This window comes from Scyliorhinus torazame, chromosome 14, assembly GCF_047496885.1.
Source record: "Scyliorhinus torazame isolate Kashiwa2021f chromosome 14, sScyTor2.1, whole genome shotgun sequence".
NCBI lineage: Eukaryota > Metazoa > Chordata > Chondrichthyes > Carcharhiniformes > Scyliorhinidae > Scyliorhinus > Scyliorhinus torazame.
Window position 1 is genome coordinate 221,466,521 of NC_092720.1, and position 27,607 is coordinate 221,494,127.

The following is a 27,607-nucleotide window of genomic DNA, read 5'->3' on the forward strand; positions in this document are numbered from 1 at the left end:
TTTCCCCCTCTGGGACTGGGTGGGACAGTGGGTCAGACACTGTCCTTTCCCCCTCTGGGACTGGGTGGGACAGTGGGTCAGACACTGTCCTTTCCCCCCCTGGGACTGGGTGGGACAGTGGGTCAGACACTGTCCTTTCTGTCATGATATTCAAACACACACATCATGATAGACACACCAACAGACAAATCAGAACACACAACACCACAACCAATGACAGAAAGATATAAAAGCACAGACACGACCCCCGGTGGTCAGTATTAGCTGCAGAGGAGGACCAGGACAGATCTGCTACCAAACACACTCAGGGAGATAGCACGTGCAGAGTATCCAGACCGAACTGTATTATAAGAGTTAAAATAAAATAGAGTTGTACCACATACAACTGTGTTGGCTCATCTGTGCACCAGAGCACCCAACACCACATGGTACAGGAGTGGATCGATATCTGCCGGCATACCTCAGTGTACACAGACAACCAGCAGTGCCCAGGCAAAATGATAGAGCTCCCGGTTCCGCAGCCGCTCCAGTGCCACGGCGATCTCCGCGAAAACTGGCGGCGATTCCGGCAAGTGTTCGAATTGTTCCTGGTGGCAGCTGAACTCCAAGACCTGGATGATAGCGAAAAAATTGAATTTCTCCTCACCATCGCCGGTGCAAGGGCAAGAGAAATATTCACAAGGTTCAGGTTCTTCAGGAGGCAGCAAAGGTACGATTACCAGGCAGTCCTGGACAAATTCTCCAAGTACTGTGAAGAAAACGCAATCCAATCGGCAAGTAAAGGTAAGAAAAGCTGCAGTACTCACCTCGTGGCCGGGATCCCGGAGCCCGAATTCCCAGAGGCCGAAATCCCGGGCCTGAGAGAGGGCTGGGTCGAGGTCGGCGGCCATCTTGCTAAAGGTATCACGCTAGCACAGTTGCGCGAGCAGTGCGCAGAACCGGAAGTTTCGTTTGCGCATGCGCAGTCAAGAAAACGGCCATCGGTAAAGGAACAGCGATCTGAGCATGCGCAGTCGCTTCCTACGTGCTACATACCGAGCGTCAGGATGTCAGAGGCCCCAGACCGCACCAATTTAAAGGGGAAACGTCCCAAATCCAATTTAAAAGGGAAACGTCCCAAATCAAAAAAACAAAAATCTGTTAAAGCTGTAAAACAACCTTCCCTCACCTGGAATGACAGCACATTGCCGCAAATTGACCCAGGAGATGAATTTGACCTCCGAAGAACCCTCCGACAAGCAGTTACCTACGCACAAGCCGATGATTCCGACCTCGAATACTTCGATGACGATCTTTACAGTGTTTCCGGACCTCGCGAGCCCAATGATAGCTCCGTGGTCCTATACGACTATGACTCGGACGAACCTTTCGTGTTGCACATTGGCGGCCCCCACATTGAATCCGACGCAGATGCGGATTCATTTTTCGGATTTGAGGATCTTCAATCCAGCAGATATGACGTCCCAACTTATCAGTACCGGATGATGCTGCAGCCTGACATTAACAGACAGGGAGCGCTGCAAGCACACGGAGAGCGCCCTGCTGCCACACAGAGCGTGGTCCACGTCCCGCTCAACGTTCCCGACTCTATGAAAGAAGACATGCAAGACTCCAGAGCGCAGTCCTCGCATGAACCAGAAGTGACTCCAGTGTCACAAGCTTCCACAGCAAGCTCGTGGACAGACTCCACAATTGCAGAAACGCAAGACTCCAGAGCGCAGTCCTTGCACGAACCAGAAGTGACTCCAGTGTCACAAGCCTCCACAGCAAGCTCGTGGACAGACTCCACAATTGCAGAAACGCAAGACTCCAGAGCGCAGTCCTTGCACGAACAAGAAGTGACTCCAGTGTCACAAGCCTCCACAGAGAGCTCGTGGACAGCCTCCACGATAGAAGCAACGCAAGACTCCAGAGCGCAGTCCTTGCACGAACAAGAAGTGACTCCAGTGTCACAAGCCTCCACAGAGAGCTCGTGGACAGCCTCCACGATAGAAGCAACGCAAGACTCCAATGTGCAGTCCTTGCAGGAACAAGACCATGAGGGTCTAGCAACCTCTCCTGACCAACCAGCGGCAGACGATGCAAGTCTGCCATGCTCACGTGAACAGCAAGAAGGCTATAACAGCCTACCATGCTCCACTACACAGCAGCATGACCATGACGGTCTCTCATGCTACAATGAAGGGCACAGCGCTGAAGACTGTTCAAGCCCAACTGAAGACAAGCCAAAGGAATCGCCTCGTCCAAGCCCGAAGAAAAAAGGTTTATGCGCTGACCTTCAGGATCATTATAGCCGAACAGAGATTAATAATGCTGCACGGCCACAGAAGGATGCTGAGGATTTGCTAAAGAAATTAATTGAATGTTTAACTTGCAAGGAGCAGACTGAGAATTGCCAGTGTTTTAGTACGGATCGAAAAAATGGACAAGACATTGATCCTCAGGTAATGGAAATAACACAACCTAAATCATATCTACAGCAGGGACAAATGTCTCCCTTCAACACAACGCCGCAAAGTCCCAACTTCGGAGACCAGCAGTTAGTCAGTAATGACTCTTCAAACCTTGAGGGGAACATTAATTGCATTGGACCTATACACACTCCACTGATAAATGAGCAGAACATTGGAGCAAGAATCCTGAGGACACCGACATCGAGTAGCCAGATAACGAATTTAAAACCCACAGCAGTTTCAAGTGAACCATGTGTGCTTTCCACTAATGGTGCAGATGCAGATAAGGTCGACCCGATTATCCATTGTACCACACTAACCCCAGTGATTAAGCAGTTATGTATGGGGAGTATAATGTGGGCAATTGAGAACAGTAAAAGAGAGACTGCGACCGTGCCAGTCCCAGCAAAATCAGACCCAGAGACCATGAAGGCATGTACATTAGACAAAGATATATATGAGGTACCTGAGAAGAAAAGTGAAACGGAATGTTCTTTGGAAAATAGTACAATGTCGATAGAAACATTGGATCCTATATTCGAGACCATACATATGGGAGAATTTGGGGGTAATAAACAAGGTTCTGCAATGTCTGGGGGAAGATTTAAAATTCCAAAGAAGAAAAGCCCAAATGAAGGACAACGGCAAGACAATGACAGTCCACCGACATGGTGTGCACCATCAGATGAAAACTCTGACAATTTACCCAACCCTAGTGAACAGCAAGCTGCTGATGAGGATCTATCCACGGGATGTGAGACGAGTGACGACAGCATCCCACTTCCCATGCAAAAGGTGCAAGGTGACAGACCTCGCCTAGTGCGTACCGAGGCACTCGACGATCACGGTGGGACCACTGACGACTGCGGTGGCGGCGCACCGCTTCCACCCTGGATGGCTCGAGCCTCTCCACTGGTTGGTGCATTCCTGCATGTTCCGACTCCAGAAGTGCAGCTTCAGGGAATCTCGGCTGCCTCCAGTGAACCTGTTGGGACTCCGGACGGGGGGCATCGACGGAAGGCAGACCGGACTCCAGATGGGGAGCAGCCAAGCGCCGACTCTGATTCGCGCACGCCAGACCTTGCTCCGGACGGGCGGTGTCGCGGCCTCGGTGATGGCACACTCAGGGTGACGGCGGATGCCACGGCGACAGGGAATGGATCGCGTGGCAGTCCCACTGGGTCAGCAGTGGCAACCAGCACCGGCGGTCCAAGATGGACACACCAATTCGCGCCATCGCCAGACGTTGATGCGAGCAACAATTCTCTCTCCAAGGCGACATGCTTCGACGTTTCTCTGCGGAGTCGCCCTTCCGGCACAGCAGGTGGCCGGAACCAGCGTGCACGGTCTCGGCCAACTTCCACATCTGGCACAGTCATTGCCTTGCATGATATTAGTGATGGTGCTACTTCGATGGCAACGACCCATCGGCTACAAGATGCCGTCCACCACAAACATAAAAAGAAAAAAGACTCCACCTTGTTCCGGGCATGCAGGGCGGATGGATTGGTGCGTAGGCGCAATCAGCGAGCTTTGCGCCGCCTTCCACGCTCGCAACTAAACCGTACGCACACGCCGGATCCTCCACTGGTTCCCAAGGATGACTTCGTGGAGATGCCACGGATCATGCCCCTTCCATTGCCACCAGAACCAAACCACAGCCAAGGCAACACTAACAAAGATGTTGAATGTCATATTTGCACGAATGAAAAACCAAGCACTGCACGAAGTACAACAAATGGTAAAGTAGAGACTTCGGCAACAGCATCACCTCCAACAGTCCAAGGTGAACCAGTGTGACCCCAAATCCCCACAGCTGAACCGGCTTGAGGACCAGCCTATTCTTGAGGCGGTCACCCATTAGACTGGACTTATAACGCTGTTCATACGTTCGAAAAGTCAAACACTTCTGTATTATAACCTGTTGTTGTTTATTGTTACAGATATCGTCTGACCGGACCACTGTTCAAGTTTTTTTTTCTCTCGCATCCATGTTTTGTTATGGTACAACCTTGTTAGTGTGACGCACCCGACATCGCCCCATGTAAATAGTTACGTCATATACACACGCTGTATACAACACACGCACACACTCTTAGATGCACTCACGACACGATTATATTTATAACCACGTAGGCACATATCTTTGTAAAAAGGGGGGATGTCATGATATTCAAACACACACATCATGATAGACACACCAACAGACAAATCAGAACACACAACACCACAACCAATGACAGAAAGATATAAAAGCACAGACACGACCCCCGGTGGTCAGTATTAGCTGTAGAGGAAGACCAGGACAGACCTGCCACCAGACACACTCAGGGAGACAGCACGTGCAGAGTATCCAGAACGAACTGTATAATAAGAGTTAAAATAAAATAGAGTTGTACCACATACAACTGTGTTGGCTCATCTGTGCACCAGAGCACCCAACACCACACTTTCCCCCTCTGGGACTGGGTGGGGGAGGGGGTCAGACACTGTCCTTTCCCCCTCTGGGACTGGGTGCGACAGTGGGTCAGACACTGTCCTTTCCCCCTCCGGGACTGGGTGGGACAGTGGGTCAGACACTGTCCTTTCCCCCTCTGGGACTGGGTGGGACAATGGATCAGACACTGTCCTTTTCTCCTCTGGGACAGGGTGGGGGTCAGACACTGTCCTTTCCCCCTCTGGGACTGGGTGGGACAGTGGGTCAGACACTGTCCTTTCCCCCTCTGGGTCTGGGTGGGGGTGGGGGTCAGACACTGTCCTTTCCCCCTCTGGGACTGGGTGGGACAGTGGGTCAGACACTGTCCTTTCCCCCTCTGGGACTGGGTGGGACAGTGGGTCAGACACTGTCCTTTCCCCCTCTGGGACTGGGTGGGGGTCAGACACTGTCCTTTCCCGTCTGGGACTGGGTGGGACAGTGGGTCAGACACTGTCCTTTCCCCCTCTGGGACTGGGTGGGACAGTGGGTCAGACACTGTCCTTTCCCCCTCTGGGACTGGGTGGGACAGTGGGTCAGACACTGTCCTTTCCCCCTCTGGGACTGGGTGGGACAGTGGGTCAGACACTGTCCTTTCCCCCTCTGGGACTGGGTGGGACTATGGGTCAGACACTGTCCTTTCCTCCTCGGGGACTGGGTGGGGGTCAGACACTGTCCTTTCCTCCTCTGGGACTGGGTGGGACAGTGTGTCAGACACTGTCCTTTCCCCCTCTGGGACTGGGTGGGACAGTGGGTCAGACACTGTCCTTTCCCCCTCTGGGACTGGGTGGGACAGTGGGTCAGACACTGTCCTTTCCCCCTCTGGGACTGGGTGGGACAGTGGGTCAGACACTGTCCTTTCCTCCTCTGGGACTGGGTGGGACAGTGTGTCAGACACTGTCCTTTCCCCCTCTGGGACTGGGTGGGACAGTGGGTCAGACACTGTCCTTTCCCCCTCTGGGACTGGGTGGGACTATGGGTCAGACACTGTCCTTTCCTCCTCGGGGACTGGGTGGGGGTCAGACACTGTCCTTTCCCCCTCTGGGACTGGGTGGGACAGTGGGTCAGACACTGTCCTTTCCTCCTCTGGGACTGGGTGGGACAGTGGGTCAGACACTGTCCTTTCCCCCTCTGGGACTGGGTGGGACAATGGGTCAGGCACTGTCCTTTCCCCCTCTGGGACTGGGCAGTGGGTCAGACACTGACCTTTCCCCCTCTGGGACTGGGTGGGACAGTGGGACAGACACTGTCCTTTCCCCCTCTGGGACTGGGTGGGACAGTGGGTCAGACACTGTCCTTTCCCCCTCTGGGACTGGGTGGGACAGTGGGTCAGACACTGTCCTTTCCCCCTCTGGGACTGGGTTGGACAGTGGGTCAGACACTGTCCTTTCCTCCTCTGGGACTGGGTGGGGGTCAGACACTGTCCTTTCCTCCTCGGGGACTGTGTTGGACAGTGGGTCAGACACTGTCCTTTCCTCCTCGGGGACTGTGTTGGACAGTGGGTCAGACACTGTCCTTTGCCCCTCTGGGACTGGGTGGGACAGTGTGTCAGACACTGTCCTTTTCCCCTCTGGGACTGGGTGGGACAGTGGGTCAGACACTGTCCTTTCCCCCTCCGGGACTGGGTGGGGGTCAGACACTGTCCTTTCCCCCTCTGGGACTGGGTGGGACAGTGGGTCAGACACTGTCCTTTTCTCCTCTGGGACTGGGTGGGGGTCAGGCACTGTCCTTTCCTCCTCGGGGACTGGGTGGGACAGTGGGTCAGACACTGTCCTTTCCCCCTCTGGGACTGGGTGGGGGTCAGACACTGTCCTTTCCCCCTCTGGGACTGGGTGGGACAGTGGGTCAGACATTGTCTTTCCCCCTCTGGGACTGGGTGGGACAGTGGGTCAGACACTGTCCTTTCCCCCTCTGGGACTGGGTGGGACAGTGGGTCAGACACTGTCCTTTCCCCCTCTGGGACTGGGTGGGACAGTGGGTCAGACACTGTCCTTTCCCCCTCTGGGACTGGGTGGGGGTCAGACACTGTCCTTTCCCCCTCTGGGACTGGGTGGGTCAGTGGGTCAGACACTGTCCTTTCCCCCTCTGGGACTGGGTGGGACAGTGGGTCAGACACTGTCCTTTCTCCCTCTGCGACTGGGTGGGACAGTGGGTCAGACACTGTCCATTCCCCCTCCGGGACTGGGTGGGACAGTGGGTAAGACACTGTCCTTTCCCCCTCTGGGACTGGGTGGGTCAGTGGGTCAGACACTGTCCTTTCCCCCTCTGGGACTGGGTGGGACAGTGGGTCAGACACTGTCCTTTCCCCCTCTGGGACTGGGTGGGACAGTGGGTCAGACACTGTCCTTTCCCCCTCTGGGACTGGGTGGGTCAGTGGGTCAGACACTGTCCTTTCCCCCTCTGGGACTGGGTGGGTCAGTGGGTCAGACACTGTCCTTTCCCCCTCTGGGACTGGGTGGGACAGTGGGTCAGACACTGTCCTTTCCCCCTCTGGGACTGGGTGGGACAGTGGGTCAGACACTGTCCTTTCCCCCTCTGGGACTGGGTGGGACAGTGGGTCAGACACATATCGTGTTTCCTGCTAATAGTGATAAACATCATGTCCATTAGCCTGAATGGTATTTGTTTTCTGCTGTAATAAACCAATGCCATTGTATTGGACCCATTTTGCTGTGTGTTCACTGAAATAAATTATCGGAGTGTCAAGGGCTGCCTGACCTTCAGTAGCTGTGGCAGCCCAGGCTCTCGCCAGGGCACTTGTTCCACAAATCAGGGCCCATGGCCCCCATATTCTGCCTCTCCATCTCCTCCCACCTCCACCCAAGGCCCAATCCATCAGCTGTCCCTGGAATCTCCCAGTGGATTGCCACTCACTGCATGCTGGAAAACACTGCAGCTCTTGAGTCAGTCGGTTGTTGCTCGGGAGACTGAAGCATAAAGACTGTGCTGACACTCTCCCTGCAGTACTGAGGGAGAGCTACATTGTCAAAGGTGCTGTCTTTCGGATATTGAACCAAGTCTCTGTTTGTTCTCTCGGGCAGATGTAACGATTCCGTGACATCCTCCCCCGGAGTACAAAACAGCACAGGAACAGGCCCTTCGGCCCTCCAGTGTCCTGGATCAATACTTACCCCTCAATCAACATAAAAAGAGGCAGATGATCTTTTTTTTGAATTAATTTACGGGGTGCGAATGTCACTGGCCAGGCCGCTATTTATTGCTCATCCCGCGGGAAACCCATGCAGACACAGGGAGAAAATGTAAACTTCACACCGACAGTCACCCAAGGCCGGAATCGAACCCGGGTCCCTTGGACTGTGAGACAGCAGTGCTAACCACTGTGCCACCGCGACGCCCCCACCGGTGCTCCGGTTTCCTCCCACAGTCCAAAGATGTGCAGGTTAGGTGGGGTTACGGGGACAGGGCGGCTCGGCACGGTGCTCTTTAGAAGGGTTGGTGCTAACTCAGTGGGCCGAATGGCCTCAGTGATTCTATGATGGTACATTGCCTTCCCGAATGGCTACTGTAAACCCGTTGGGTTTGTACAGTAATCCTGGTAGTGTCGTGATCATTATTAACGAGGCTAACTTTTTGTTCCAGACTTCTTAACGAGCCGGATTGAAGTTATCCCAGCTGCTCTGAGGCGAGTCAAACTCCAATTTTCCAAACATTTTTTCCAGGATTATTGACCCAATGCCATAATCACCTTGCCAGCAACCCCATCCCTAAGCTTACTGACCTTCCTACCAACGGAAACCCGCTATCAAAATGTTAATTATTAATTTTTTCTAATGCTAAGTGCAAACAGTACAGGTGCACTTAAAAATGGACGCTATTGGCAGATAGGGAACAGAGGGTATGTTGGTCAGGGAGTGAGTAGGCTTATGTTGGGCCGAACGGCCTGGTTTTAAAAATTCTTTTATGGGGTGTGACTATTACTGGCAAGTCCAGCATATGAGGTTGTCCAATTTGGTGGCAAAAACAGGGAGGCAGATTATTATCTGAATGGTGGTAGTTTAGGAAAAGGGGAAGTGCAACGAGACCTGGGTGTGATGGTGGAACAGTCGCTGAAGGTTGGCATGCAGGTACAGCAGGCAGTGAGGAAAGCTAATGTCATGCTGGCCTTCATAGCGAGAGGATTTGAGTACAGGAGTAGGGATGTCTTGCTGCAGTTATACAGGCCTTGGTGAGGCCACACCTTGAGTATTGTGTGTAGTTTTGGTCTCGTAGTTTGAGGAAGGACATTCTTGCTGTTGAGGGTGTCCAGCGAAGGTTCACCAGACTAATTTCCAGGACGGCAGGACTGACATATGAAGAAAGACTGGATCGACTGGCCTTGTACTCACTGGAGTTCCGAAGAATGAGAGGGGATCTCATATAGAGTGGATAAGGATGGAGGAGGAATCTTGTAAGGGGTCTAGTTTCAGGGCTATGGTGACGGCAGCATTGCCAATGGCTCCGAGTAGGTATTCAGGGAGCCCAGTGGTGCAGTCCACGGTGAAGATATGGAATCAGCTGAGGAGGCATTTTAGGGTGGAAGGGATGTCTGTGCTAACGCCGCTGTGCGAGAATCATGGGTTTGAGCCGGGGGGGATGGATAGTGTATACAGGAGGTGGAGGGAAGCGGGGCTGGTCAAGGTGAGGGATCTGTATTTGGAGGAAGGATTCGCCAGTCTGGAGGAGCTCAGGGAGAGGGTAGAGCTGCCGAGGGGGAGTGAGTTCAGATATCTACAGGTTAGGGACTTTGCACGAAAGGTCTGGAAGGGGTTCCCTAGGTTGCCGGGATACACCCTGCTGGGGCGACTGCTGCTTCCGGATGTGGAAGGGGTGGGAAGAATTGGGGATATATATAAGTGGCTGGGGGAGCAGGGAGGCGAGCGGGTGGTGAAGAACAAGGAAAAATGGGAAGCGGAGTTGGGAGGGGAGATCAATTGGGGAGTATGGAGTGAGGCACTGCGAAGGGTAAACGGGACCTCCTCTTGTGCAAGGATGAACCTGATACAGTTTAAGGTGGTGCACAGGGTGCATATGACTCGGGCGAGAATGAGTGGGTTCTTTCAGGGGGTAGCAGATGAGTGGGAGAGGTGTGGGCGGGGCCAGCGAATCATGCGCAATGTTTTGGGGCTGTGAAAAATTGGGAAGATTCTGGGCGGGAGTGTTCGCGATCTTATCCAGGATAGTGGAGGAGGGAGTGGACCCGGACCCTTTGGTGGCGATATTTCGGGTTTCAGAGAAGCCGGAGCTCATGGAGAGGGGGAAGGCCGATGTCGTGGCATTCACCTCTCGCACGGCGGCAAATTTTGCTGGAGTGGTGGTCGGCATCGCCACCGGGGGGGTAGCGGCTTGGTTGGGTGACCTGTACGACTTCCTGCGGTTAGAGAAGATAAAGTATGAGTTAAGGGGCTCTGCAGGGGAGCTCGAGAAAAGGTGGGGGATGTTTGTGACCGTGTTTGAGGAGCTGTTCGTCGCAGGGTGGGGGGGTTGATGATGGGGAGGGGGTGAAAAAGGAGGAAAATCTGTACAAACTGTATAGTTGATTGTTGGGTGTTTATTTGCTATAACCTACTTTGATACAAGTTTGAAATACGGATGAGTTTTTAAAAAAAGAGGGGAGCTCATAGAAAATTAATATTTTTTTATTAAAATTTTTTTTTTTTTATTCTCCTCCTTTTTCACATTTTCTCCCACATTTACACCCATCAACAATAAATAATAATCAGCAAGATATGTCAGTCCCCATAATAACAACAACAATCCCATCTACCCACCAACCCCCAAACCTCAACCCGCCTGTTTACACAAACAAATGGCAAAAAGGAATCAGGGATTACCCACAGTCACCCTTAATCTACACAGCCCCCCCCCCCCCCCACCCCCCCCCACCCAACCAACGCCATCCAGCCTCTAAGAGAGTACCGTGCATGATACCCCACAGTTGTACCCCCCCCCCCCCCCCCAAGTCTCCAGCTCCTCCCGTCCACTGCCTCTTATAAAACTCCTCCTCCCAACCTCGGTTCCTTCCCCCCAACTTTCCACCCTGGCTAGACCACTCGGACCCTGTTCTGTCAGGCTCCGATGGCCACAGCCCCCCCCCAACCCCCACCTCACTCCCGTTCACTGGCCGGCACAAACCGGCCAGCGTGGAGGCCCCCGCCCGGGTCCCTTTCCCCCTTGCCCGGCCCTAGGAAAGCCCAAAGATCCCCTTTTAGCACACAAACCCCGCCTATCCACCTACACCCCAAAGAGCCCTCCTTTCGAGTGAAAGTCCCGTCCCTTCCCTTGTTCAAATATATGCAACATTGGCTCCTTTAGCCTCTACCCCTACGCGCAGTGATACAAAAAAGAAGAAAATACAGTCATGAGGTTACATCGGCACATGGCCATTCCTCAATTTGTCAGTTCTGCCACAGTCCTTCTGCCTTCGCAAACTCCTCCGCTGCTTCCGCCGTTCCAAAATAAACGCCCCTGAGCTTGTAAGTCACCCTCAGCTTCGCTGGATATACAATGCCGCACTGCACCTTGCCAATGTACAGTGCCCTCTTCACCCGGTTGAAGGCAGCCCACCTCCTTGCCAGCTCCACCGTAAAGTCCTGGTATACACGTATACCAGCTCCAGCCCACTGCACCACCCGCTTCTGCTTGGCCCAGCTCAGGACCTTCTCCTTCACACTGTATCTATGGAAGCACAGAGTCACTGCCCTTGGCAGCTCACTCGCCTTTGGTACAGGCCTCCACGACCGATGAGCCCGATCCAGTTCATATCGGGAGGGATCCTCCCCCTCCCCCAATAGTTTCGCCAGCATCGCGGCAAAATACTCAGTCGGCCTCGGTCCTTCAACTCCTTCGGGCAGCCCCACAATCCTCAAATTCTGTCGCCTGGATCTGTTTTCCAGATCTTCCATTTTTCCTCGCAGATCCTTGTTAGTATCCATCACCTTCCGCATCTCCTTCCCCATCGAGGCAAGTTGATCACCGTGCTGCAATAACGTCTCCTCCACTTCCTTCAGCGCCTCCCCTTGCTCCCGCACCTCCGCCACTGCGCTCGCCACCTCCGTCCTCACCGGGGAAACCGCCTCCTCCACCAGCACACTCGAAACCTCCCTCATCTCCTTCCTCACCGTCTCCATGCATTTCTCAACCTGCGCCAACTGCTTTTGGAATTCCGCAGCCATCACCTTAGTTAGTTCTTCAGCCGTAAGCACTGCGGCCTCCCCTGGTGCTCCAGCCTCCATTTTCTTTGTTGACCCCGCGGTGACCTTTCCCCTCTCCAACGGACTTTCAGCCGCTTTTTTCCCGGACGTTTTTTTTGGTGTTTTTTGACATCCTTCTTCTCCTTGCGCTATCTCCCGACTTTTACTGCCGTCGCTGGCCCTAGGACCGGGCGTTACTCCCCGAAAATGCCGTTCTGAACGGGAGCCCTCCACTGTGCGGCTGCCTCCCGCCCGCCATCACCGGAAGTCCCTCATAGAAACTTATGAAACCCTGATGGGACTGGACAGGCTACCTGCGGGAAGAATGTTCCCAATGTTGGGAATGTCCAGAACTCGGGGTCACAACCGCAGTGGCCAGGTGGGAGGCCAAAACTAACCCTGCTCAGACCTTTGGCGGGAAGAGGAGAGGGGGGCTTGTGGAGCCTCCTTCAGCAACGTTCGTTTAACATCCATCTCCATCTCCTCCCCGCCCTCCCCCCCGAAAAGTCTGACCCGTGAGGGTGCTCCTCCCTCCACCCTGGCCTCTCAACCGACATCCCCACCTCACTCCGCAGGCCCCACCTCTATTCCCCGTCCTGGGACCGCTAATGTTTACCTTCTCCTGGACTCTCGTGGGGCTGCTTGCAGTTCCAGTGCTGTCCACTGCGTCTTCTGGTGCTGCAGGGACGCGAGAGCTGCCGGACAATCAGATTGAGGGTCAGCTCCCTGAGGCGGGACTTCGTGCCGGGTGAGGGGGTGGACGCCAGTTAAAGCTGGGCGGTGAATGGAATGGCTGCGGAGCTGGCAGTATGGGTGGGGAGCCTTCCGTGCCCGGTGGACGCCACGGGGGTCTGGGGTGCCTTATCCACCCTCCTCATCACATTTTGGTTCCATATTTTAAAGTTTCATTTGTCATTTATTTTTTGTTTGAGACTAGGATCTGCCCGTTTAAAAATAAATAAATTTAGAGTACCCAATTCATTTTTTCCAATTGAGGGGCAATTTAGCGTGGCCAATCCACGTACCCTGCACATCTTTTGGGTTGTGGGGGCGAAACCCACGCAGACATGGGGAGAATGTGCAAACTCCACACGGACAGTGACCCAGGGCCGGGGTTCGAAACCGGGTCCTCGGCGCCGTGAGGCAGCAGTGCTAACCACTGCGCTGCCCGCGGAGCTGCCCGTTTTAATTTGACCCTCAGTTTAGTTTAATTGGTTAATTGATACAAATACATAAAGGGCAAAAGAGTGACTAGGGAGAGGGTAGGGGCTCTTAAGGATAAACAAGGTCATCTATGTGTGGATCCACAAGAGGTGGGTGAGATCCTAAATGAATATTTCTCAACAGTATTTACTGTTGAGAAAGTCATGGATGTTAGGGAAATGGGAAAATAAATAGTGATGTCTTGAGAAGTGTACATATTACAGAGAAGGAGATGCTGGAAGTCTTAAAGCGCATGAAGGTAGATAAATCCCCGGGACTTCATGAAATGTATCTCAGGACGTTGTGGGAGGCTAGGGAGGAAATTGCCGGCCCCCTGGCTGAGATATTTGAATCGTTTACAGCCACAAGAGAGGTGCCTGACGATTGGAGGGTAGCAAATGTTGTGCCCTTGTTTAAGAAGGGCTGTAGGGAGAAGCCTGGGAACTACAGACCGGTGAGCTTAAGGTATGTGGTGGGTAGGTTGTCAGAAGGTATTCTGAAAGACATGGGGCTGAATTCTCTGAAAATGAGACAATGTCCTCACGCCGATGTAAAAACAGTGGGGTCTTAGTCCCAAAATTCCGACAAAACAGTTGAGCTAATTCAATGCCCTGCATGGGGCCAGCAGAGGCGGAGTAAATCTCACAGCTTTAGCTCCGGATGCAGCCCCCGCACTTCCCAGTTCGGAGTCCGCGTATGTGCAGGGCGGCGGCCTCCACCGGCCGCGCCTAGCTCCATGGCGGACTCGGACCGCGGAGACACGTCGAGAAATGAGACCCCCCACCTTCCGTCCCAGATTGGCCAGACTGAGTCCGCAGCCGCCACGGCTGCATCCCGACCGGCAATAGGTGGTTATCCACCCAATCGGGAACTCGGCCGGTCGGGAACGGAGGTTTGCTGGGCGGGCCTCTGGGAATAGCCCCACGGTGGTGCGGCGTATTCCGCGGTCCCGCCGGTTTTCAGGGCCCGGAGAATCGCCGGGCCCGATTACGGCGTGAAAGTGAATTCTCTGCCCCCACGCCACCTGTGATTTCGGCACGGGGCTGCGGAGAATCTACAGGCACTTAGAGAGGCAAGGACTGATTAGGGACAGTCAACATGGCTTTGTGAGGGGAAAATCATGTCTCACAAATTTGATTGAGTTTTTTGAAGGGGTAACCAAGAAGGTAGATAAGGGCAGTGCGGTCGACGTTGTCTACATGGACTTTAGCAAAGCCTTTGACAAGCTACCGCCTGGTAGGCTGTTGCATAAGGTTAAATCTCATGGGATACAGGGTGAGGTAGCCAATTAGATATAAAGTTGGGTTGACGACAGAAGACAAAGGGTGGTTGTGGAGGGTTGGTTTTCAAATGGAGGCCTGTGACCAGCGATGTGCCTCAGGGATCAGTGCTGGGTCCTCTGTTATTTGTTATTTATATTAATGATTTGGATGAGAATGTAGGAGGCATGGTCAGTTCGCAGATGACACCAAGATTGGTGGCATAGTGGACAGTGAAGAAGGTTATCTGGGATTGCAACAGGATCCTGACCAATTGGGCCAGTGGGCCGACGAATGGCAGATGGAGTTTAATTCGGATAAATGTGAGGTGATGCATTTTGGTTGATCGAATCGGGGCAGGACCTACTCAGTTAATGGTAGGGTGGTAGGGTGTTAGGGAGATTTATTTAATTTAAACTAAACATTTATTTTTTTAGAGTGCCAATCCACCTACCCTGCACATCTTTGGGTTGTGAGGGCGAAACCCACGCAAACACGGGAGAATGTGCAAACTCCACACGGACAGTGACCCGGGGCCGGGATCGAATCTGGAACCTCAGTGCCGTGAGGCAGCAGTGCTAACCACTGCGCCACCGTGCTGCCCACGTTAGGGAAATTTATGGAACAAAGAGATCTAGGGGTGCAGGTTCATAGCTCCTTGAAGGTGGAGTCGCAGGTGGACAGGGTGGTGAAGAAGGCATTCAGCAGGCTAGGTTTTATTGGTCAGAATATTGAATACTGGAGTTGGGACGTCTTGTTAAAGTTGTACAAGATATTGGTAAGACCACACATGGAACACTGTGTTCAGTTCTGGTCACCCTATTATAGGAAGGATATTGTTAAACTGGAAAGAGTGCAGAAGAGATTTACAAGGCTGCTAGCGGGACTTGATGGTCTGAGTTATAAGGAGAGGCTGGGACCTTTTTCCCAGGAGCGTAGGAGGCTTAGGGGTAATCTTATAGAGGTCTATAAAATAACGAGGAGCATCGATAAGGTAGATAGTCGACATCTTTTCCCAAAGGTAGAGGAGTCTAGAACTAGAGGGCGTAGGTTTAAGGTGAGAGGGGGGAGATACAAAAGGGTCCAGAGGGGCAATTGTTTCACACAGAGGGTGGTGAGTGCCTGGAACGGGCTGCCAGGGGCAGTAGTAGAGGCGGGTACAATTTTGTCCTTTAAAAAGCATTTAGACAGTTACATGGGAAAGATGGGTATAGAGTTATGGGCCAAATGCGGGCAAGTGGGACTAGCTCAGTGGTAAAAACTGGGCAGCATGGACAAGCTGGGCCGAAGGGCCTGTTTCCATGCTGTAAACCTCTATGACTCAATGATTTATTCAAAATGGGATTATCAGTCGGGATATGTTCCCCACCGAATGTTTGGATGACGGGACGGACAACGGCGCCATCTGGAAAATCCTGGCCACAGAGAAGATGTTTCCGTTTTGTGGAGGCAGATGACAATGAGCGGCTGAAATATAAGATGGTCCAATTGGGAATTCAGGAACGATTTCATTGTCAGAGAGGGGTTAGGGTGTGTGTGGTAGTCTGTGTTAGAAGGATTGCGGTACCTGGTAATGCCGGAATATCATTGGTGGAGAATGTACTTGTTCCCATTGGTTAAGCCTGTATGTTAGCTCCGCCCTGCAAGGCGGGGTATAAGATCCCGTGCCTCCCCAGCAGCTTTCTTCTGTACCTGCGCTGCTGGGGGAAACATCTAGCGTATTAAAGCCTTCAATTGTCTCCAATCTCGCTTCTGGAGTTATTGATCGTGCATTAATTTAATAGGCTAGATTTTTAAAGAATGGAGCTCCGAATCAAGCCAGAGTGTCTGCAACTCAGCCCCCACGCGGCAAACTCAGCGGCAACCTTCAAGCACTGGCTGGTGTGCTTCAACGGATATCTCGGGACGGCCGAAAACACACCCACGGGAGAACAGAAACTACAAATTCTGCACTCGAGGGTGAGCCCAGAAATCTACACCCTCATCGAGGACGCAGACGATTTCGATGCCTCAATGGAGCTGCTGAAAGGTCATTATATTCACCCTGTAAACCAGGTCTACGCCCGACATCTACTAGCGACGAGGCGACGAATCCCTGGGGAATTGCTGGAAGAATTCTACCGTGCGCTCCTGGTGTTGGGGAGAAACTGCAGCTGCCCGCACGTTTCGGCGAGCGACCACACAGAACTCTTGATCCGGGACGCTTTCGTGGCAGGTATGCTGTCCTCCCAAAACCGCCAGCGATTGCTGGAGAAAGAGGCACTAGGCCTCAAGGAGGCACGGGCCGTTGCCGGCTCCCTGGATGTGGCCTCCCGAAACGCCCGCGCTTACGCCCCCAACCGCACGGCAGCCCTCTGGGCAGCGTGAAACCCCCCCCCCCCGAGGCATCTCCCATCCCCCCACAAGCTTGTGCTGCGAGACGGCCTGGCAACCCCGGGGGGGCCCCGCTGCTATTTTTGCGGGCGAGCCAAACACCCCCGACAGCGCTGTCCGGCCCATTCATCCATCTGCAAGGGATGCGGCAAAAAAGGCCTCTTCGTGGCGGTATGCCAGGCCCGGGCGGTCGCTGCAGTCTCCGGAGGCGAATACGGACCGCCACCACAACCCTCTCTACAGACCCTGTGCGGCCAGCGGGCACCACCATCATCCTCCTCCAGGGCCACGTGCGGCCTCCGGGCGCCACCATCTTGTCCCGCGGACGCCACGTGCGATGGATGGGCGCCGCCATTTTGTGCACCCCCAGCCATGTGCGACCAGTGGGCGCCGCCATCTTGGATGGACTCCCAGGACCCCAGTTCGGCTGACCACACACCGCCCGAAGAGAACATCCAATCGCTGCCACGATTAGCTTTGGTGACCCTGGACCAATCTCGGCCCCGAACACTCTCGACTGCTACGACGACGGTGCTTATCAATGGGCATGAAACGTCCTGCCTAATCGACTCTGGGAGCACGGAGAGCTTCATACACCCCGACACGGTAAGACGCTGTTCTCTCCCCGTCCACCCCGTTAATCAAAAAATCTCCCTGGCCTCCGGATCTCACTCAGTAGAGATCAAGGGGTTTTGTGTAGCTAACCTCACGGTCCAGGGAAGGGAGTGCAAAAACTACCGACTCTACTTCCTTCCCCACCTCTGCGCGGCCACACTCCTAGGGTTGGATTTTCAGTGCAACATCCAAAGTCTAACTTTCAAATTCGGCGGCCCTATACCCCCCCTCACTGTCTGCGGCCTCGCGACCCTCAAGGTCGATCCGCCTTCCCTGTTTGCGAACCTCACCCCAGATTGCAAACCCGTCGCCACCAGGAGCAGACGGTACAGTGCCCAGGACCGGATCTTTATTAAGTCAGAGGTCCAACGGTTACTGAGGGAAGGTGTCATTGAGGCCAGTAACTGCCCCTGGAGAGCTTAAGTAGTGGTTGTAACGACCGGGGAGAAGCATAGGATGGTCATCGACTACAGTCAGACCATCAACAGGTTTATGCAGCTTGGCGCATACCCTCTCCGCCGCATATCCGACCTGGTAAACAGGATCGCGCAATACATGGTCTTTTCCACGGTGGATTTTAAGTCCGCCTACCACCAGCTCCCCATCCGCACCAGTGACTGCAAATACACAGCTTTCGAAGCAGATCGAACTCTCCACCTACAACTACGAGATCTGGGGCGTCATTCTCCGACCCCCCAGAGGGTCGGAGAATGGCCGTTGGCCGCCGTGAATCCCGCCCCCGCCGGTTGCCGAAGTCTCCGAAGGGAGAAAAGCCGGCGGGGCGTTAATGGCGCCGCTGCCGCGGAGAATGTCACGGGTCTGCGCAAGGCAGCCGATTTTCAGCCTGCCGATATTCTCCCTTCCGGATGGGCCGAAGTCCCGTCGACGTGATGACCGTTCACGTCGACGTAAATTAAACCTCCTTTTCATCGGCGTGACCCTGTGCTCCAGGTTCACGCCGACCAGCGTGGAGGTGAGTGACGGCCTGGGGGGTTGGCCGCTGGGCAGGCGATGGCGTGGCCGCAGTCTGAATGCGTGAGGAGAGGTGTGTCTCGGTTTGTGTGTGTGTGTGTGCGGCGGGGAGGGGGGGGGGTGGTTAGAGTAGGCTGGGCTCCGGGGGAGTGCCGGGAGGGGGTCGGTGCCGGGGAGGGGGATGGGGGTGTCCGTGCCAGGGTGGAGGTTGGGGGGGGGGGTCCGTGCCGGGGAGGGGGATGGGGGGGGGGTGGTCCGTGCCGGGGTGGAGGTTGGGGGGGGGGGGGGGTCCGTGCCGGGGAGGGGGATGGGGGGGTCCGTGCCGGGGTGGAGGTTGGGGGGGTGTCCGTGCCGGGGAGGGTGATGGGGGTGTCCGTGCCGGGGTGGAGGTTGGGGGGTGGGGGTCCGTGCCGGGGTGGAGGTTGGGGGGGGGGTCCGTGCCGGGGAGGGGGATGGGGGTGTCCGTGCCGCAGTGGAGGTTGGGGGTCCGTGCCGGGGTGGAGGTTGGTGGGGGGGTCCGTGCCGGGGTGGAGGTTGGGGGGGGGGGGGTCCGTGCCGGGGAGGGGGATGGGGGTGTCCGTGCCGGGGAGGGGGATGGGCCCGTGCCGGGGAGGGGGATGGGGGGGTCCGTGCCGGGGTGGAGGTTGGGGGGGGGGTCGTGCCGGGGAGGGGGATGGGGGTGTCCGTGCCGGGGTGGAGGTTGGGGGGGGAGTCCGTGCCGGGGAGGGGGATGGGGGTGTCCGTGCCGGGGTGGAGGTTGGGGGGGGAGTCCGTGCCGGGGTGGAGGTTGGGGGGGGGGGGTGTCCGTGCCGGGGTGGTTGGGGGGGGGGGGGGGTCCCTGCTGGGGAGGGGGATGGGAGGGCAAGTGAGTTGGTCCACCTGGCCAGGTGCCAGCCTCCAACAGTTGGACTCATGCGGTCCATGCCACCTGGCTGGGGGGAGGAGGGGATATGGGCAATGATGACATGTCGTCGTTCCCCTCCCCCCCACCAGGCCGTCATGTTTTCAGATCATCCAGCGATGTTGGCCGCCGTGGTGGCAGCCGCTAATGTCTATGTTGCCCTGGATGAGGAGAAGGAGAAGGAGGAGGAGGAGGAGCGTGCCAGAGAGGCTGCGCAGGCTGCTGCAGAGGGGCAGGCGGCAGCCGCCCAGGCTGGAGGGACACCTGACCGACAGGACGAGGAGGGGGAGGAGGACGTCGCGGCCCCACGGCATCGGAGGCACCCGAGGGCGCCCCGTGTGTACCGGCCCAGGCAGTCATACCAGGACCTCACGGACCGGGAATGCAGGAGGAGACTCTGGATGAGCCGGGAAACCGTGGCACACATCTGCCACCTGCTGGCACACCTGTCACCGCGTGGCACTGGCGGGGGACACCCTCTCCCCGTATCCGTCAAAGGTTACGGTGGCCCTGAACTTTTATGCAACGGGGTCATTCCAGGCACCGAGTGGGGACCTGTCCGGCATATCGCAGACATCGGTGCATCGGTGCATCCGGGCAGTGACAGATGCCCTATATGCCATGGCGCACCGCTACATCCGCTTCCCCGTGGACCGGGCCAGCCAAGATGCCCGGGCCGTGGGCTTCTCTGCCGTGGCCGGGTTCCCCATGATCCAGGGCGCGATCGATGGGATGCACGTCGCCGTGCGGCCACCTGCAGATAACAGGGCCGTGTTCACTAATAGGAAGGGGACCTATTCGATGAACGTACAGGTGGTCTGCGACCACCGCATGATGATCCTGCACGTCTGCGCCCGTCACCCAGGCAGTGTACACGACTCATTTGTGTTGTCGCGGTCATCCACCCCCGGCATGTACGAGGGACGCCATCCCCGGCTGAGGGGCTGGTTGCTGGGCGACAGGGGCTACCCATTGCGATCGTGGCTGATGACGCCTGTACGGAGGCCACGCAATGAGGCGGAGAACCGCTACAATGATGCCCATGTAGCGACAAGGGGAGTGATAGAGAGGTGCTTTGGCGTGCTGAAGATGCGTTTCAGGTGCCTGGACCTCTCTGGGGGCGCCCTCCAGTATCGGTCAGATAGGGTCGGCCGCATCATTGTGGTGTGCTGCGTCCTGCACAACATAGCCCAACAGAGGGGCGATGTGCCGCAGGCAGAGGAGGGCGGAGTGGTGGAGCAGCAGGAAGAGGCGCAGTCCTCCCAGATGAGGGGGATGGGGGTAATGGTGAGGGCAGACGGGGTAGACACAGGTGGGTGGCTGTCCACCATTACCGGCTGGCCCAGCGGGCACGGGACAGACTGATAGACGCCCGCTTCACTGACTAGATGGGCGTGGGAATCGGGTAGTATGGCCACAGACCGCATACCATGGCAACAGCCGACCACCCACACCCCCCACCCATCCACCCACCCAGCACCCTCACCCCCCTCCCCAACCCCACCCACCCCACCCGCATGCACACCACCCGCCCCCCCCATTGCCGATCCACCTGAGGCACAACGGGCCGGGCTCACACAGTTGCGGGTGGACGCGTGTCTATCGCAGGCCATGGAGGATGATGACAACCCGCCCTGCGGTGAGCTCCTGGCTCTACATCGTTGGACTATGTCTGACCCATGGCCACAGTACCACCATCCACCCGGACCATCCCTGCATGCGGCTGTGACACTGCAGCGCACGGTCCCGTCCTCTGCCCGGGGGATGTTGATGGCGGCCCAGGGAGAAGGGGGCAGACTCACCTAGGGCTGAAGTAAGACCACCCCTCACACACACACTTGCGCTCAACGTACATGACACGCCCGCACACTTTGGACAGAGCACAAAGGCAGCTTCTGTAGGTGTAACATTGACTTTAATAACCAAAGGAGTTCATGCACGTGCCCTAGCCCCTAAAACTCATCTGTGCCCTGCAACCGTGCCAACTTACTCAGTGTCTAATTGTTTGGCCTTACGGGCCCTTTGACTACGTCTACGTGGTTCCCCAGACGGTACAGTAGAACTGGAGGTGGACTCCTGTGATTCCTGCCCTCTGACACTGGAACCCTTTGGCGGCCGTTTCCTGGGGCGTCCTGGCCTAGATGGGCCAGGCTGCAGCCCGGGCGACTGGGATGGCGAGCTGCCAGCCTGTCCTGCCCGTTGCCCACCCGATGCACCTGGGACGGAAGTTGGGGAGTCCGAGGTGTCGCGGTGTACCGGGACCTCCCCTACAGAGGGAGCCGGGACGGACCACACCACCTCCTCCTCCCTCGGGGTGCCCGATGGCCCCCAGGCCTCTCCATGGGTGGGGGATGCGAACGGACTGGCCATCCGACGCCCCCCCGACATCTGGCGCTGCCAGTCCTGGAGGCCCGTGCTGGTATCGACAGGGGTCTGCAGGTTTGCAGCCATGGAGCCCAGGGGGTTGTCGAACCCTGTCTGTGACAGTGCGACGCCGGCTCGCACATGGCCACTGGCGCCGGTGCCCTCAGCGATGGCCTGCAGAGACTGGGCCATGGCCTGCAGAGACTGGGCCATGGCCTGCAGAGACTGGGCTATGGCCTGCAGAGACTGGGCTATGGCCTGCAGAGACTGGGCCATGGCCTGCTGAGACTGGGCTATGGCCTGCTGAGACTGGGCCATGGCCTGCTGAGACTGGGCCATGGCCTGCTGAGACTGGGCCATGGCCTCCTGAGACTGGGCCATGGCCTGCAGAGACTGGGCTATGGCCTGCTGAGACTGGGCTATGGCCTGCTGAGACTGGGCCATGGCCTGCTGAGACTGGGCCATGGCCTGCAGAGACTGGGCCATGGCCTGCTGAGACTGGGCTATGGCGTTGAGCGCCTCTGCCATCTGGCGCTGGCACTGGCTCATGGCCTCCTGTGAGAGGGCAGCCATTTCCTGGGCCACAGACGCCGCCTGCACGGAAAGCCCCAGGCCTCGCAAACCGTTCCCCATGCCTGACACCGTCGCACCCATTGCCTCCACCACGGACGCCACCCGTGCGGTGTCGGCCTGGGTAGCACGCATGACCGGCACCACTCCCAGCTCCTGGACGCGGGTGGACTCCTCCACCTGCGACCGCAGCCGCCGCAAGCCGCCCGTCACCCTCTTCGCTTGTCTCCGGGTCGGTGGTTGCATCGGATCTATGTGTGGGTGTGGTAACTGCAGGAACCCGGGATCCATCTGGGCGGCAGATGTTCGCTTGGGCTGGGCTGCCCTCCGACCGCCCGGCCCCTCTGCTGCTCCTACCTCCACCTGCTGTACCGGGACGGCTGTGTTGTGCGCACCAGTGAGTGTACCAGACGCCTCATCACTAAAGTGCCCAACCGAGGTGAGTGTTTCTGCGATGGTGGAGGGTGTTGGTGACAGCAGTGGCTTTGTGTCGTGCTCTTCGTCCCACTCTGAGTCCATGGCACTTTGGGGTGGGGGTTCGCCTCCACCCATCCACTCTGAGTCACTGTCCGGTATTTCGTCTTCCTGGGTAGTGCTGTCCCGGGTACTGCTGTCCCGGGTAGTGGTGTCCCGGGCAGTGGTGTCCTGGGTAGTGGTGTCCTGGGTAGTGGTGTCCTGGGTAGTGGTGTCCTGGGTAGTGGTGTCCTGGCTCGGATGTGTCGGGGGCCTGTGGCTGCCCCCCTCATCGCTGGGTGGTCGCTCCCGCATGTGACGGGGGTGTCGTCTCCCTGTTGCTCCAGGTCTCTCCGTCTCCCGTGGTGTGCGAGGGGCATCCTGCGGGCGTCGCATGCTGGAGGGTGCGGGTCTCTCCGTCTCCCGTGGTCTCCGAGGGGCATCCTGCGGGCGTCGCATGATGGAGGGTGCGGGTCTCTCCGTCTCCCGTGGTCTCCGAGGGGCATCCTGCAGGGGTCGCATGCTGGAGGGTCCGGGTCTCTCCGTCTCCCGTGGCCTCCGAGGGGCATCCTCCGGGCGTCGCATGCTGGAGGGTCCGGGTCTCTCCGTCTCCCGTGGCCTCCGAGGGGCATCCTGCGGGCGGTCTGCATCTGCGGGGATGGGTGCCTGGACGTTTGGTCCTGCGATACACAATGAAGCATGCATGGTTAGACATCAGGCAGTGATCAGGTGATACGGGGGAGGGGGATATAGGGGAGGGGGGGATATGGGGGAGGGGGGATATGGGGGAGGGGGGGATATGGGGGAGGGGGTATATGGGGGAGGGGGGATATGGGGAGGGGGATATGGGGGAGGGGGGATATGGGGAGGGGGGATATGGGGGAGGGGGGATATGGGGAGGCTCACCCTGCCTGCTCTGACGAGGTCGTTCACCTTCTTGTGGCACTGGGTGCCTGTCCGTGGTGTCAGGGCCACAGCGGTGACGGCCTCTGCCACTTCCCTCCACAGACGCCGGCTGTGGCGTGGGGCAACTCTGCGGTCGTGCCCGGGATACAGGGCGTCCCTCCTCTGCTCCACCGCGTCCAGGAGCGCCTCCACATCGCGTGACTCGAACCTCGGGGCTGAGCGGCGGCCAGCCATCCAGTCGGGTGTTGCGGTCGGGTGTTGCGGTCGGGTGGGGGGAGCAGCGCGGCCTTATGAGCCGTCACGCCGTGCGGCGCGTATGACGCTGCACGGCGTGAACCACTGCGCAAGCGCGGATCCCGTTACGTCGCTGCTAGCCCATTTCGGGCGGAGACTATCGACCCATTTTTCCGACGTGACGCAAGTCGGATTTGCGCCGTTTTTTGCGCCGATCAGCGGACTTTCCGCCGATAACGGAGAATTTTGCCCCTTGTACCGTCTGGGGAAACTAAACGAGCCTCCTGATGCCCTATCCCGCGGCACATGTGCCAACGCCCAAGTGGACCGCCTCTGAGCCCTCCACGAGGACCTCAGTCACTTGGGGGTCACTCGATTTTTCCACTTCATCAAGACCCGCAACCTGCCCTACTCCATCGAGGAGGTCAGGACAGCCACCAGGGACTGCCAAATCTGCACAGAGTGCAAACCGCACTTCTACAGGCCAGAGAGAGCGCACCTGATAAAGGCTTCCCGTCCCTTTGAATGCCTCAGTATGGATTTCAAAGGCCCCCTCCCCTCCACCGACCGCAACACGTACTTCCTGAACGTGATTGACGAGTACTCCCGGTTCCCATTCGCCATCCCCTGCCCCGACATGACCGCAACCACTGTCATAAAAGCTCTCCGTAGTATCTTTACGCTGTTCGGTTTCCCCGCCTACATACACAGTGATAGGGGGTCCTCCTTTATGAGCGACGAACTGCGTCAATTCCTGCTCAGCAAGGGCATCGCCTCGAGCAGGACGACCAGTTACAACCCCCGGGGTAACGGACAGGTAGAGAGGGAGAACGGAACGGTCTGGAAGACCGTCCTACTGGCCCTACGGTCCAGGAATCACCCAGTCTCCCGCTGGCAGGAAGTCCTCCCGGATGCCCTCCACTCCATCCGGTCACTGCTCTGTACCACGACCAACCAAACACCTCACGAACGTCTCCTTGTCTTCCCCAGGAAGTCCTCCTCTGGGACCTTGCTCCCGACCTGGCTGGCAGCTCCCGGACCCATCCTGCTCCGAAAACACGTGCGGGGGCACAAATCGGACCCATTGGTCGAGAGAGGGTCCATCTCCTCCACGCTAACCCTCAGTACGCCTACGTGGCATACCCCGACGGCCGACAGGATACGGTCTCCCTACCGGACCTGGCGCCCGCTGGATCCCCACACACATCCCCGCCACCAGTCCCACCCTCCCGCCCATCGGCGCATCCCACAGCCGCCCCTTTCCCAGGTCAGTCGGCCCTTCCACCGGCCCCGTCTAGGAGTGATGAAGCTGTCACAGAAGCCGAAACCACGCTCCCGGAGTCACAGACGCCCGAACCTCCACCGGCACCACCACCAAAGTTACGACGATCGCAGAGGACGACCAGGGCCCCGATCCTAATTGCTTCATTTTGAAATGTACATTACTGTTGTAAATAGTTAATATGTAATAAGGCAAAACGCTGTACGGCGGTATTACGGTACCTTCATAACTGTAATTTCTACCACTTTACCACGTTGTAATACGAAGCCACCACCCCCGCCGCACTCTTTTTAATCAGGGGGTGAATGTGGTAGTCTGTGTTAGAAGGATTACGGTACCTGGTAATGCCGGAATATCATTGGTGGAGAATGTACTTGTTCCCATTGGTTAAGCCTGTATGTTAGCTCCGCCCTGCAAGGCGGGGTATAAGAGCCCGTGCTTCCCCAGCAGCTTTCTTCTGTACCTGCGCTGCTGGGGGAAACATCTCGCGTATTAAAGCCTTCAATTGTCTCCAATCTCGTTTCTGGAGTTATTGATCGGGCATCAGTGTGTGGAGATGCCGGCGTTGGACTGGGGTGAGCACAGTACGAAGTCTTACAACACCAGGTTAAAGTCCAACAGGTTTGTTTCGATGTCACTAGCTTTCGGAGCACTGCTCCTTCCTCAGGTGAATGAAGAGGTATGTTCCAGAAACACATATATAGACAAATTCAAAGATGCCAAACAATTCTAGGAATGCGACCGTTAGCAGGTGATTAAATCTTTACAGATCCAGAGATGGGGTAACCCCAGGTTAAAGAGGTGTGAATTGTATCAAGCCAGGACAGTTGGTAGGATTTTGCAGGCCAGATGGTGGGGGATGAATGTAATGCGACATGAATCCCAGGTCCCGGTTGAGGCCGAGTCGGCCGAGACAATCTCTGCAAGACGTGCCAGATCATCGACATGGATACCACTATTACACGTGAGAACACCACCCACCAGGTACGCGGTACATACTCGTGCGACTCGGCCAATGTTGTTTACCTCATACGCTGCAGGAAAGGATGTCCCGAAGCGTGGTACATTGGCGAGACCATGCAGACGCTGCGACAACGAATGAACGGACATCGCGCAACAATCACCAGGCAGGAATGTTCCCTTCCAGTCGGGGAACACTTCAGCAGTCAAGGGCATTCAGCCTCTGATCTCCGGGTAAGCGTTCTCCAAGGCGGCCTTCAGGACCCGCGACAACGCAGAATCGCCGAACAGAAACATATAGCCAAGTTCCGCACACATGAGTGCGGTCTCAACCGGGACCTGGGATTCATGTCACATTACATTCATCCCCCACCATCTGGCCTGCGAAATCCTACCAACTGCCCTGGCTTGGTACAATTCACACCTCTTTAACCTGGGGTTACCCCATCTCTGGATCTGTAAAGATTTAATCACCTGCTAATGCTCGCATTCCTAGCATTGTTTGGCATCTTTGAATTTGTCTATATATGTGTTTCTGGAACATACCTCTTCATTCACCTGAGGAAGGAGCAGCGCTCCGAAAGCTAGTGACATCGAAACAAACCTGTTGGACTTTAACCTGGTGTTGTAAGACTTCGTACTGTGCATCAGTGTGGAAGTCACTACCACCAAGAGTCACGGTGGCAAATAACAGAGGGAGCTAAATAAACAGAATCCGTGCCTGTCAGTGAAGTCAGGAGACATTTCTCCATAACAAAGTTTTAAAAAATAAATTTAGAGTACCCATTTATTATTTCCAATGAAGGGGCAATTTAGCGTGGCAAATCCACCTCCCCTGCACATCTTTGGGTTGTGGGGGTGAGACCCACGCAGACACGGGGAGAATGTGCAAACTCCACACTGTCAGTGACCCGGGGCCGGGATCGAACCCGCTCCTCGGCGCCGTGAGGCATCAGTGCTAACCACTGCGCCACCGTGCTGCCCTCTTCTCCACACAGGGTTGAAGTTTTTTTAAAATGTGTTCATGGAACGTGGGCATCACAGGCTGTGCCAGCATTGTTTGCCCATCCTGAATTGCGTTTGAGGGGGCTGTGGGTCTGGAGTCACATGTAGGCCTGACAGGGTAGGGACAGCAGATTTCCTTCCCTAAGTGTAGCATAAGCTGCTTCCTTGATGTATGCTTTGACAAAGGAAGCTCCAGGCTATGAAATGAGTTCAACGTGTTTATTGAACAATTTCACAGTTCTTAAATGAGTTCGACTCTCTGCTGATCTAACTGTAGTAACTCAGTCTATCTTTACCAGCCTGCTCTAAGCCACGTGCTGGGTGTGATGCTGTTGATCAACCCTGATGTACTCTCTAGATGTCTGTCTGTGGAAAGAGGCAGAGCATGTGTGCC

At 56.2% G+C, this 27,607-nt stretch overlaps 1 protein-coding gene across 1 annotated transcript in view; it reads right to left on the reverse strand.

The window, feature by feature from the left end:
- Nucleotides 1-27,607, reverse strand: part of LOC140389181 (neural proliferation differentiation and control protein 1-like) — a 79,324-nt gene that overhangs the window by 35,086 nt on the left and 16,631 nt on the right. The window lies entirely within an intron of this gene.